This window comes from Symphalangus syndactylus, chromosome X, assembly GCF_028878055.3.
Source record: "Symphalangus syndactylus isolate Jambi chromosome X, NHGRI_mSymSyn1-v2.1_pri, whole genome shotgun sequence".
NCBI lineage: Eukaryota > Metazoa > Chordata > Mammalia > Primates > Hylobatidae > Symphalangus > Symphalangus syndactylus.
The window spans coordinates 60,032,971-60,043,347 of NC_072447.2; the positions used below are offsets into that span (position 1 = coordinate 60,032,971).

General features: G+C 39.3%; 1 pseudogene; it reads right to left on the bottom strand.

Annotated features, from left to right (window-relative positions):
- Positions 1–8,248: 8,248 nt before the first annotated feature.
- Positions 8,249–9,375, bottom strand: LOC129475874 (actin, cytoplasmic 1-like; annotated as a pseudogene).
- Between the last annotated feature and the right edge of the window lie 1,002 nt (positions 9,376–10,377).

Here is a 10,377-nt window from a genome sequence, read left to right on the forward strand (position 1 = left end):
CTAAATGTACAGAATGTAAAAGACAACCAGAATTGGTTGTAAATGTCATTTGTTGTGAGATGGAAAGTAATCTCAAGATTTTTCCCATATTTAACCCTTGGCATTTTTGTGAAAAAGAGTTGCTGCCTCCCAGTGCCCATGCAGTGAATGTTTTCAAAAATACCACCTCTCTTATTGCATAAAATGAGGTTTGGATTATTTTATCCCTATTTCTTAACATCTACTTGAGGAGCTCAAGCATTTAATATATATTATCCTGCAATAAGTAAAAAATATTTTGAAGATAGAAAATTGCGGCTCAGTAAAATTGAGTAGTTTGCTCAATGTCACACAAAAGGCTGAAGAAGGACCCAAATCTTTTGCTTCTTGATATAATGAATGGGATGCTGGATCCTGTTCCCTTACTCTATAAGACAGAACATGATTTTCTAATTTGGTGTTGGTTGTGTGCTTTTGTGGGCAGGAAGGAATGATGAGTCATTTTGGACTAAGAGCTACTTCTGGTATTGTTAAGGTCAGCTGATTAGACATTTTAGTTTCACCTGCCACCATAATTATCTTTTGCCATGTAATATAACACAGTCATCGATTCTAGGAATTATGACTCAGACATATTTGGGGAGCCATTATTATGCCTACAGCATACATCAATCAAAAATGGAGAAATATACAACTCAACAATAAAGTTTTAGACTTCAATATTGGGCGTTCAATAATTGATAGAATGTTTAGACGGAAAATCAGCCAGGATATATAAGACTTCTGTGCCTTATATGTATTTCTATACATATGTCAAACAACTTGACCTAACTAACATCTATATAACACTCCACCAAACAACATAATACACACATACATATTCTTGCTTTGTGCAAGACCAACTGAGATTTATCCCAGGAATGCAAAGTTAGTTTAAAGCCAAAATTCAATTATCATAATAGATACAGAACAGGCATTTCACAAAATTCAATACCCTTTTATGATAAAAATGCTCAACAAAGTTGTAGCAGAAGGGAACTTCCTCAATCTGAGAAAGGGCATCTACGAAAACCTACAGTTACCATCATCATCCTATTTCATAGTGAAAGACTGAATGCTTTTCCCCCAAAATCAGAAACAAGGAAAGGATGTCCATCTCACCAATTCTACTCCACATTGCACTGGAGGTCTGGCCAGTACATAATTAATCATGTAATTAAAAAGAAGTAGAAAGCATTCAGCTAGAACAGAAGAAGTAAAACTTCACAAATGATCTAATCCAGTTTATAGAAAATCCTAAGGAGTTCCTGAAACACTTATTAGAACTGATAAACAAGTTCAGCAAGGTTGCAAAAGACGATACCAATATATGAAAATCAACTGTATTTATAGACGTATATATAAAGAATGAACAATCCAAAAGTGAAATTAAGAAAATAATTCCATCCAAAAGATTACCAAAAGGAATAAAAATTTAGGAATACATTTAACCAAAGAATTGCAAGACATATGCAATGAAAATTATAAAACATTGCTGAGGGAAATTAAAGAACATTTAAATAAATGGAGAAGGTCCATGTTCATGAATTGGAAAACAACTTATTCTTAAAATGGCAATTATTCCAAATTAATCAGTAGATTCAGTGCAGTCCCCATCAAAATTCCAGCAGGCTTTCTCTTTCTCTCAATTTCTCTCACGAAAATTCATGAGCTGATCCTAAAATTTTTATGAAAAACCAAAAGACACAGAAGAGCTAAAATGATTTTTTAATAGAAATGTCGTGGACTTTCACTTTGCAATTTTAAGAACTTACTAAAAAGCTGTAGCAATCAAGACAAATCAACAAATAAACAATAAGAAATGTTGGCAAGGATGTGGATAAACAAGAACTCTCATTTCCAAAGTGGTGAAGCCACTTTGGAAAATGGTTTGGCAGTTTCTTTAAAAGTTAAATATACTTTTCCCATACTACCTATCAATTCCACTCCTTGGTATCTATCCAAGCTAAATGAAAACATTTGTCCACACAAAAAACTCGTACACCAATATTCATAGCAGAAGCATCCATAAAAGCCAAAACACAGAAGCAAACCAAGTGTCCACTGATGAATGAATGGATAAACAAAATGTGGTATAGCCAAACAATAGAGTATTTTTGGCAATAAAAAGAAATAAAGTAATGATACATGCCACAACATGGAAGAATCTCAGAAACATACTATGTGTAAGAAGCCAGACACAAAAGACCACATATTGTATGATTCTTTTTATATGGAATGTCAAAAAAAGAAAAAGCAAATCTATAAAGACAGAAAGTAGACTAGTGGTTGCCTGGGACTGGAAGTAAGAATGGGAAATAACTAGAAATGGGCACAAGATTTCCTTTCAGGGCAATGAAAATATTCTAAAACTGGGTGATGGGAATAATTGCACAACTCAGTACGTTACTAAAAATCATTGAATTGTGTACTTAAAGTGGATAAATTTTATGGCATATAAATGATATCTTAATAAATTTAGTTAATAATTCTAATAGAAATCAAATTCTCCATTTAGGCACAGAACACACTTCAGTTACTTTAGAGTATTGGGCCTCATAATAAATTTATGAGTTAAGCAACTTGTTCAAAGTCACACAGGTGGCCAAACCAAGATTCAAGCATATGTCTACCTGACTCTAGTTTTTGCTCTATATTCTCACATTCTTGAGTTCTTACATGAAACTAGAAAAAAGAAGAAAAAAATCATCACCTTTAAAGAGGTCTAGAAGACCTGATACTTGCTTAACAAACTGGCATAATAGCAATTATGATCACAGACTTCAAGCCAAAGAAAATGAATTAGTCTCTAATGCTGTGTAAAAAAGGATCACTGCAGACTTAGAGGCTTAAAACAACAATAAACATTTAATATCTTCCACAGTTTCCAGGCATCAAGAATCTGGGGAGAGCTTGGCTCAATGGTTCTAGTTCTGGTTTCTAATGAGGTTGTACTCAAGATACCAGCCAGGGCTGCAGTCAATTAAAGGCTCAACTAGGGCCGGAGCATCTGCTTCCAAGGTGGCTCATTCACATGCCTAGGAGATTGGTGCTGACTGTTGGTGGGAGGCCTTAGTTCCTCTCTCCACATGGTCCTCTCTACAGGGCTTTGTATGTGTCCCCATGACAAGGTTACTAGCTTCCTCCAGAGCAAACTGTCCAAGAGCCCAAGGTGGTAGCTAGGCTGTCTTTTATGATCTAACCTCAGAGGTCACACATCTGCAACGTCCTATTCAGTATAGGAAGGGTCTACACAAGGACTTGAATGTCAAGAGGCAAGGATCATTACAGTCCTCCTTGGAGATTGGCTGACACAGCAAAGGTTTAGCTCACTCTGCTAGGGCTGGGAGAGCTGGAACTGTCAAGCATTTCGTACCACATTTACCAGAGACATACACATGACAGTCCAAATAAAAAATACTCTAAAGTCATGGACAACCACCTGTCTCTTTGGGCTGCAGCCCTGCTCTGCTCACTGCACATAGCAATCCGAGTGCACTGATGGTAAATGGGGAGCCAAAAATGTGGCTTTTGGTGCCTCTACAGGCCCCTCATCCTGTCCATCTGATTTCCTATCCTGGACATATCTCTTTGCACATCCCACATACCCTACTTCTTATCGAAATGGGCCTGGTAATATATTTCATCTTCTTAAATATTTTGTTTCATCTAGAGCTTGGAAAGCTCTGGAATACTAATTCAAGGTAGTGGGTTAGAAACTCATTCGGTGGCCAGGCACGGTGGCTCACGCTTGTAATCCCAGCACTTCGGGAGGCCAAGGCAGGTGGATCACGAGGTCAGGAGATTGAGACCATCCTGGCTAACACGGTGAAACCCCGTCTCTACTAAAAATATGTAAAATTAGCTGGGCATGGTGGTGGGTGCCTGTAGTCCCAGCTACTCGGGAGGCTGAGGCAGGAGAATGGCGTGAACCTGGGAGGCGGAGCTTGCAGTGAGCCGAGATCGTGCCACTGCACTCCAGCCTGGGCGACAGAGCCAGACTCCTGTCTCAAAAAAAAGAAACTCATTTGGTATAGTTGCATTCTAACTGCCCTCTAAAGCTCTAACCCCCCAAAATGGATGCATATGAGAGTTTTGTCATTTGCAGGCAGAGAGGAAGCATTTCTGTTTCTTTAAATCTTATCAAGTTGATTCAAACCATAGATTCATGCATTTGTTCATTCAGTCAGCCAATCAGCATTTATTGAGTGCCTACTATGTACCAGGCACTTTCCTAGGTACTATATAAAACTCATCTTGCATACTGTGAATGAATGGCAGCAAAACATGTTATAGGTTCCACAGCTGCAGAGTGTAGAAAGATCAAACATAGCGCTCCTTCCTAAGGTTCCAAGGGAAGACACAGAGTCATCTTCAAGTAGAGCACTCTATGATATGCATACATTACTACTGGAAAGGTACATTTGTTAGCATCTCAGCCATACCTAGGAAAATCTTGTCAGCCAAAAAAAAAAAAAAAAATCAAATTAGTTCCTTTGAGTGCAGCTTTTTAAAAGTACATTTAAAATACCACCCCCATGAAAACTTCAAAAGGTACATTTCTGAACCCTATGAATATGAAAATATAATTCCCATCTAAGAGTTGATATTCTGCTTAAAATAAGGCAGCTAACAAATGTTGCCTCCTGAATAATTAGATATTACAAGTGTTAAGAGCTGTCAGGACAGGGTACCATAGTTATAGAAACCAGATAATTAAAATTGTCTTACATTCCTCAGCCACTTGTCTTTTCCTCATTAACAAAGAGAAGTAGAGGAACAGATCATTTATACAATCAACAAAAGCTCCTTAATGCTCACTCTGTACAGTAACTAACTGTGCTGGAATTTGGAACGCAGAGGTGGACAAAAAGACAGAGCCCAGCGTCACTGAGCTTAAAATGCAGTAGGAAGGCGTGAATCAAATAAATATTTCAGAAATATATTCACAAGGGCAATGAGTGTAAGAAGGAAAAGATGGTCCAAAAATAATTTATGCTACCATGCACTTCAAAAACAACATTTTATGACCGAGACTGTGCTCCTATTTCAGCATACAGGGAAGCAGTATAACATATTCATCTTGGAAAGTAAGTTCTAAAGTCTCACTACTTGAGTTCCAATTCCAGCTCCACCACCTAGAAGCTGCAAGACCTTGGGTAGTATAAATGCTCTCTCCAAGCTCCAGTTTCCTCATCTGAAAATAAAGCCTACTTTAAGGTGCCCTTGTGATAATTGAGATGATATCTGTCAAATCGTACTGCCCGACATACAATGAATATCTATCATTTTATTAACCATGGCTTATTTAAGGTAATATTAAAATTACTTTCCATTCCTTGAAGAAACATTAGCATTATAAAAGAAGGTCTGGGTTTATATTTTCTCCATGTGTTTATTCAACCATTTATTTATATCTTTGACATTTTTCTTGCCAAAGCTAAAGAGAATATAGAATACCACTTTATTTTTGTTGTTGTTTTGTTTTTCAAATGTATTTATTTTTAAATTGACATATAAAATTGTATATATTTGTCATGTAGAACATAATGTTTCAAAGTATATATAATTGTAGAATGGTTAACTCTAATCTAGCTAATTAATAAATGCATTACCTCACATAATTGTCATTTTGTGGTAAGAACACTTAACATCTACCCTCTTAGCATTTTTCAAAAATATAATATATCATTATTAACAATAGTCACTATACTATACAATAGATCTCTTGAACTTATTCCTCCTAGCTAATAGTAATTATGTATACTTTCACCAACATCTCCCGAACTCCCCTCCCCGCAACCACCCTAGCTTCTGGTAGCTGCCATTCTTCTTTTTAATTCTGTGAGATCAACTTTTTTAGATTCCACATATGAGTGAGAATATGTGGTATTTGTCTTGCTATGCCTGGCTTATTTCACTTAACATAATGTCTTCCAGGATCATCCATTTTGCTGCAAACAACAGAATTTCCTTCTTTTTTGTAACTGTACAGTATTCCACTGTGTATATGTACCACATTTTGTTTATTCATTCATCCATTGATGGACTCTTAGGTTGACTTACCATCATGGCTATTGTAAACAGTGCTGCAATCAACATGGGGGCACAGATATCTCCACAACATACTGATTTTATTTCCTTTGGGTATACACCCAGTAGTGGGATTGCTGGACCCTATGGTAGTTGTATTTTTAATTTCTTCAGAAACCCCCATAATGTTTTCCAAAATGATTGTATTAATTTATATTCCCACCAAGAGCATGCAAGGGTTTCTTCTTCTCCACATCCTTTCTAAAAGTTGTCTTTTTGACAATAGCCACTCTAACAGGTGTGAGCTTATCTCATTGTGGATTTGATTTTCATTTCCCTGATGATTAGTGATGTTGAGCATTTTTTCATATACCTATTGGTCATTTGTATGTCTTCTTTTGAAAAATGCCTATTTAAGTGATATGATTTGGCTGTGTCCCCACCCAAATCTCATCTTGTAGTTCCCATAATCCCCATGTGTCATGGGAAGGACCTGGTGGGAGGTAATTGAATCATGGGAGCGATCACCCCCATGCTGCTCTTGTGATAGTGAGTTCTCATGAGATCTGATGATTTTATAAGGGGCTTTTTCCCCTTTGCTCAGCACATCTCCTTCCTGCTGCCCTAGGAAGAAGGTGCCTTTCTTCCCCTTTGCCTTCTGCCATGATGGTAAGCTTCCTGAGGCCTTTCCAGCCATGCATAACTTGAGTCAATTAAACCTCTTTTCTTTATAAATTACCCAGTCTTGGGTATTTCTTCATGGCAGTGTGAGAATGGACTAATACACTAGGTCTTTTGCTCATTTTAAAAATCAGACTTCTTGTATTTTTGCTATTGATTTGTTAGAGTTCCCTACAATTTTGGTTATTAACCCCTTATAAGATGTATAGTTTGCAAATATTTTCCCCGTTCTTTAGGTTGTATCTTCTGTAAACCAAAAAGTATCTGAGACAGGTCTCAATCAATTTAGAAGTTTATTTTGCCGAGATTAAGGATCATGGCCCATGACACAGCTTCAGGGGGTCCTGAGAACATGTGCCCAAGATGGTAGGGTTTTAAGGTGATTTTATACATTTTGGGGAGACAGAAGTCATAGGCAAAGACATAAATCAATATAGGTAAGGTATACATTGGTTCTGCCCACAAAGGTGGGACATCTCAAAGCAGGGGATCTTCTAGGTTATAGGTACATTCAAAGGTTTTCCTGATTAGCAAATTGGTTGAAAGAGTTAATCTCTGCCTGAAGAGTTAAAGTCAACTTGACTTAAGGTAAGGAGGTGGTTGTGGAATCCAAGATTCTTGTGATATAGATGAAGGCTCCAGGTAGCAGGCTACAGAGAGAATAGGTGGTGAATGTTTCTTATTGGACCTTAAAAGGTGTCAGACTCTTAGTTAATTCTCTCCTGGAACAGGAAAAGACCTGGAAAGGGAAGGGCATTCTCTACAGAATGTAGATTTCCCCCACAAGAGATGGTTTTGCAGGGCCATTTCAAAATATGTCAAAGAAACATATTTTAGGATAGATTTCCTTTAGGGCCTGTTATCTGTCATGTGATGTTATACCAGAGTAAGGTTGGAGTCAGTATCTTTTTTTTTTTTTTAAAGTGTGCTCTTTTATTCAACTGGTCTCAAGTCAGTGTACAGGTAAGTCCTGGCTGCCTCCACACCTCCACCCACTCCCAGCAAGACCAAAAACCTTCATACATGTCAAGTTGAGGGGCAAAAAAGGGGGGTCACAATGGCTGATCATTCAAAATAAAACAAAATTTAAAAAGTATTAAGGCGAAGATTAAAAATTTTTTGCATTACATAATTTATATGAAAGCAATGCTATCACCTCCCCTGTGTGGAGAGGACTGGGGCATTCTCCTTAGAGAGAAGTGGGGTGGCTTTTGAGAGGGCAAGGGACTTCCTGTAACAATGCATCTCATGATATTTGGAATTACTATTTAAAAAAAGAACAATGTACAATCAAAGTCCTCGGCCACATTGTAGAACTTTGAGGGATGCTCGCTCCAACTGACTGCTGTCGCCTCCACCTTTCCAGTTTTCAAATCCTGAGTCAAACTAAAAAACAACAATAACAACAACAACAACAAAATAATAATAATAGTAAGGCCACGCCAATCTCATCTTGTTTTCTGGCAAGTTGGGTTTTTGTCAAGAATGGGTGTAATGCAACTAAGTAACAGTCCTCCTAGAAGCACTTGCTGTGGGTGATGAAGGGGCCGGCCTCTTGGTATTTTTGCTTGCTGATCCACATCTGCTGGAAGGTGGACAGGGAGGCCAGGAAGGCCAGGATGGAGCCATCGAAACACATGGAGTATTTATGCACAGGAGGAGCAATGATCTTGATCTTTATTGTGCTGGAAGTCAGGACGGTGATCTCCTTCTGCACCCTGTTGGCAATGCCAGGGTACATGGTAGTGCCGCCAGACAGCACTGTATTGGCATACAGGTCTTTGCGGATGTCCACATCACACTTCATGATAGAGGTGAAGGTAGTTTCATGGATGCCATAGGATTCCATGCCCAGGAAGGAAGGCTGGAAGAGGTACTGCAGCAGCGGAACCACTGGTTGCTGATGGTGATGACCTGGCCATTGAGCAGCTCCTAGCTCTTCTCCAGGGAGGAGCTGGAGGCTGCAGTGGCCATCTCCTGCTTGAAGTCCAGGGTGATGTAGCACAGCTTCTCCTTGATGTCAAGCATGATTTCCCGCTCAGCAGTAGTGGTGAAGCTGTAGCCGCCCTCCTTGAGGATCTTCATGAGGTAGTCAGTCAGGTCCTGGCCAGCCAGGTCCAGAGGCAGGGTGGCGTGGGGGAGGGTGTACCCCTCATAGATGGGCATAGTGTGGGTGATCCCATCGCTAGAGTCCATTACGATGCCAGTGGTCCTGCCAGAGGCGTACCAGCCTGGATGGTCAAGTACATGGCTGGGGCATTGAAAGTCTCAAACATGATCTGGGTCATCTTCTCATGGTTGGCTTTGGGGCTCAGGGGGGCCTCGATCAGCAGCATGGGGTGCTCCTTGGGAGCCACACATAGCTTGTTGTAAAAGTTGTGGTGCCAGATCTCCGTGTCATCCCATTTGGTGACAATGCCATGCTCCATGGGGTATTTCAGGGTAGGCTCAGGATGCCTCTCTTGCTCTGGGCCTCATTGCTCATGTAGGAGTCCTTCTGACCCATGCCCAGCACCATGCCCTGGTGCCACGGGCACTACATGATGGAGGGGAAGACAGCTGGGGGGCATCATCGCCCATGAAGACAGCCTTGCACATTCCAGAGTCTTCATTGAAGACGAGAGCAGTGATATCATCATTCATGGTGATCTGGCAGTGGGTGTGGACTGGCAGTGGAGTGGGGAAGGTGAGGCTCTGTGCCCGCTGGGCAGATGCAGTCTCCACAGTCTGGAGTTGGTATCTTATTGCTACAAAGAATCTGTTCTGTCACTCTTAGGATCTCTATTTTAATGGTAATACTGAGTTGTGTCTAAACTCCAAAAGGGAGAGTTTAGACATAATGAGGCATGTCTGATCCCAGTCTCCTTCCTGTCATGGCTTGAACTAGTTTTTGAGGTTTCTTTGGGATCCTCTTGGCTAAGAGGGAGATCCACTTACTCAGTTGGGGGGCTTAGAACTTTAATTTTAGTTTACACTTCAGTCTGTCAATTATTTCCTTTGCTGTGTGGAAACTTTTCCATTTGATGTAATCCCATTTGTCTATTTTTAGTTTTGTTACCTGTGCTTTGAGGTCATGTTAAAAAAAAAAAAAGAAAAAGAAAAAAAAGAAAATTCATTGCCCAGACAAATGTCTTAAAGCTTTTCTCCTGTTTTTGCTTCTGGAAGTTTCATAGTTTGGGGTCTAACATTTAAGTCGTTAACCATTTTTGTAAGTGGTTTTTATATTGTGAGAGATAAAGGTCTAATTTCATTTTTCTGCATGTGTCTATCCAGTTTTCCCACCACTATTTGTTGAAGAGACTGTCCTTTCCCTATTGTATGTTCTTGGCACCTTCATTAAAAATCAATTTGCTATAAATGTGTGGATTTATTTCTGGGTTCTCTTTTCTGTTCCATTGGTCTATGTGTCTGTCTTTATGCCAGTACCATGCTGTTTTGATTACTATAGCTCTGTAGTACATTTTGAAGTCAGATGGTGTGATGCCTCCAGCTTTGCATTGTTTTTCTGTGTTTTGTTTTTGGTTTTTTGCTCCAAATTTCTTTGGCTATTCAAGGTCTTGCATGGTTCCATACAAACTTTAGTATTTTTTTCTATTTCTGTGAAGAATGTCATTGGTATTTTGATGGGAATTGCATTGAATCTGT